This window comes from Mercurialis annua, linkage group LG5, assembly GCF_937616625.2.
Source record: "Mercurialis annua linkage group LG5, ddMerAnnu1.2, whole genome shotgun sequence".
NCBI lineage: Eukaryota > Viridiplantae > Streptophyta > Magnoliopsida > Malpighiales > Euphorbiaceae > Mercurialis > Mercurialis annua.
The window spans coordinates 38,232,536-38,235,280 of NC_065574.1; the positions used below are offsets into that span (position 1 = coordinate 38,232,536).

At 37.3% G+C, this 2,745-nt stretch overlaps 1 non-coding gene across 1 annotated transcript; it reads left to right on the plus strand.

Moving 5' to 3' along the window:
* Positions 1-472: 472 nt before the first annotated feature.
* Positions 473-579, plus strand: LOC126685199 (small nucleolar RNA R71). Its single transcript, XR_007643311.1, has one exon. It is a non-coding gene; the product is annotated as a small nucleolar RNA R71 (small nucleolar RNA).
* The last annotated feature ends 2,166 nt before the right edge of the window (positions 580-2,745 follow it).

Consider the following 2,745-nt stretch of genomic DNA (forward strand, 5'->3'; position numbering starts at 1 on the left):
AGGATGATTCCTCCACCCCGGATTATAGGTGTTGGAATATGGGTCATTGCCTTGCCTTTGCCCATTGACATAGTTGACTTGCTCATTTGAGTTTTGATGTAGGATGGGGCAATCCATTCCCGAATGATCGTGCCTATCACAAGTCTCGCAACCCATTTGAACTACCGCAAGTTGAGCATTCCTTTGATTTGCTTGTTGTTTGTACATCTCGAGTTGTGTTAGAAGTGTCGCATTCTTCGCTTTCATTGCTTCAAATTCTTGGGTTTGCTCGAGGGTCATTATACCCTTTTGAGGTGGTTGCCTCATCCGCTCGGTTGACCAAGAACAACTATTTGTAGCGAGTTCCTCTAGCAAGTTATTGGCCTCATCATAAGTTTTCTTCATAAGTGATCCTCCCGATGCCGCATCAATCGTTGCCTGTGTTCCCTCATTGGTACCACTGTAGAAAATAGAGACAAGATGCTCCCTTCCTAGATGATGATGCGGACAATTTGTTTGAAGCTCTTTGAAGCGTTCCCAAGCTTGGTATAGAGATTCACCATGTAATTGGAGAAAATCTATAATTTCCTTGATCATCCTCTCCGTTTTTCCCATAGAGAAATACTTATTGAGAAAAGCTTGTGCCAATTTCTTCCATGTTGTGATTGAGGTGCTTGGAAGTGATTGAATCCAATTCCTCGCCTTATCCCTCAAAGAGAAAGGGAAAAGACGAAGCTTCATTTGATCCTCCGTCACATTATGGATTTTGAATGTGTTGCACACCTCCGTGAATTTTGAAAGATGAGCGTTTGGATCCTCGCGTTCCAACCCATAAAATTGGCAACGACTTTCAAGTAGTTGAATCGTTCCCGGCTTGATTTCAAAATTGTTAGCGAGGATAGGAGGTGCAAAACATCCATAGTTGGCTTTGTCCACATTGGGTAAGAAGAACTCACCCAAGGTACGTCTTTCGGGAAGAGGGTCAACCCTCTCGTTTGGCATATTAAGAGCTAGGCCATCATGTGGTGGTGGTGGTGGTGGAACAATCCCCTCGTGATTCAACGGAGGGTTACGGTCGTCCTCCATTGTTTTGGATTTCCGCACTGTTTTTCGGATACTTCTTTCGAAAGATGTTAAATCTTGGTGAAACGGTTCTAGCGGTTTTTTGGCACGTCGTGTATTAGGCATACACTAACCAAAACACCTGCGCAAACACAAACAAGAAAACCAACGTAAAATCCAAGAATCACAAAGTATAAAAATAACTAAAATTAAATAAAACTAACTCAATCTAAGAATAAGATACTTTTAATTAATTTAATCGCAATTGCTCCCCGGCAACGGCGCCAAAAACTTGTTGGCAAATAATCGCAAGTATACGATATCGCGCAAGTAATAAAACTTGGAAGACCAAGTATCGATCCCACAAGGAACAATGAATTAAACAACTAATTTCTAATATTCTTTAATTGGCTAGTAGAAAAATAAATGGATTTATATAAACTAAATAAAATCTAACTTAATTAAACTTCAAGTAATTAAACTAAAAATCCGAACCTAAACAAATAAATTGAGGTTTAAACAATAATGATAAGAAGCTCAAGGATAGATAATTCCAAATAAACTTGTAAAAGAATGGATTAACATTTATCTAGTGATTTTATTATGAATCGAGCTATTCTAATGCACCGAATCCCACTCTCTCAAGCCTCAAAGATTCGAATAAAATCACAACCTAATTAACTAATCAATTATTAACTTGCTCTCACAATATTAAAATTGAATTAAAGAACTAAATTGTAATTATGAAGCAAACTCAACGACTACCTAAATTCCAACCCGCTCTCACGGCGTTTTCCTCTAAGTTTTTAATTACCTATGTCTATTTAATTAACAATCTCTCAATTAGTTAATTAAACACAAAATCATGAACTAAGTGATCAAATTAATTCAAGCATTATCTTAGTAATTAAAACACAATTTTACTCACTCAATAAATCCTAATCCAATTCGAAAACTAATCTAAGTGTTCATATCAATCCCCGAACAAAGGATTTAGTTACGCATTCTTAGGCTTAAATTAAACAAAGAAGAAGATGAATAATTAAACATAATTAGAACAATAAATACCGGAGTTGTCAATTTCGGAAGAATCGTCTAGATTAAACTTGAAATCTTCACAATCGTTCTTTGCAGAAACTAATAATAAACTACTTATAAACTGCTAAGAAACAGAAGCTAAAAGGCTATTTTAAGAGAACGAAAATAAAACTAATGTATTCTAATAATCAAAACTAGTCTATTACAAGGTCTTTATATAGAGGAGGAAGCTCTGGAATCTTCTAAGTCGATTGACGAATCGAATTTGAAATAGGAGTTTCAGTTGTAGTCGTAAAAGGAGATTAAGTCCAAGTCCAATTCTGATTAGGCAAATTCCACCTCTTTCTCGTCGTACCTATCTTTCCCGTTCGGGAAATAAGCCAAAATCTCAAGGTTCTCGTTCGTGAATCTCTATCCCGTTCGGGAATTAAGCCAAAATCTCAAGGTTCTGGTTCGTGAATCTCTTTCCCGTTCGAAAAAAACCTTGACTGAGGGAAAATTCTCGTTTGCCCATCCTATTCTCGAACTTACCTTCACCTTTTCACTTGAGTCTCGTTCGAGAATGGCTTTCTCATTCGAGACTCAACCAAAAACTTCATGGTTCCCGTTCGAGACTTGTGTTTATCGAACGGGAACAGCTCTTTACTGCACAAGTTTCGTTCGAGA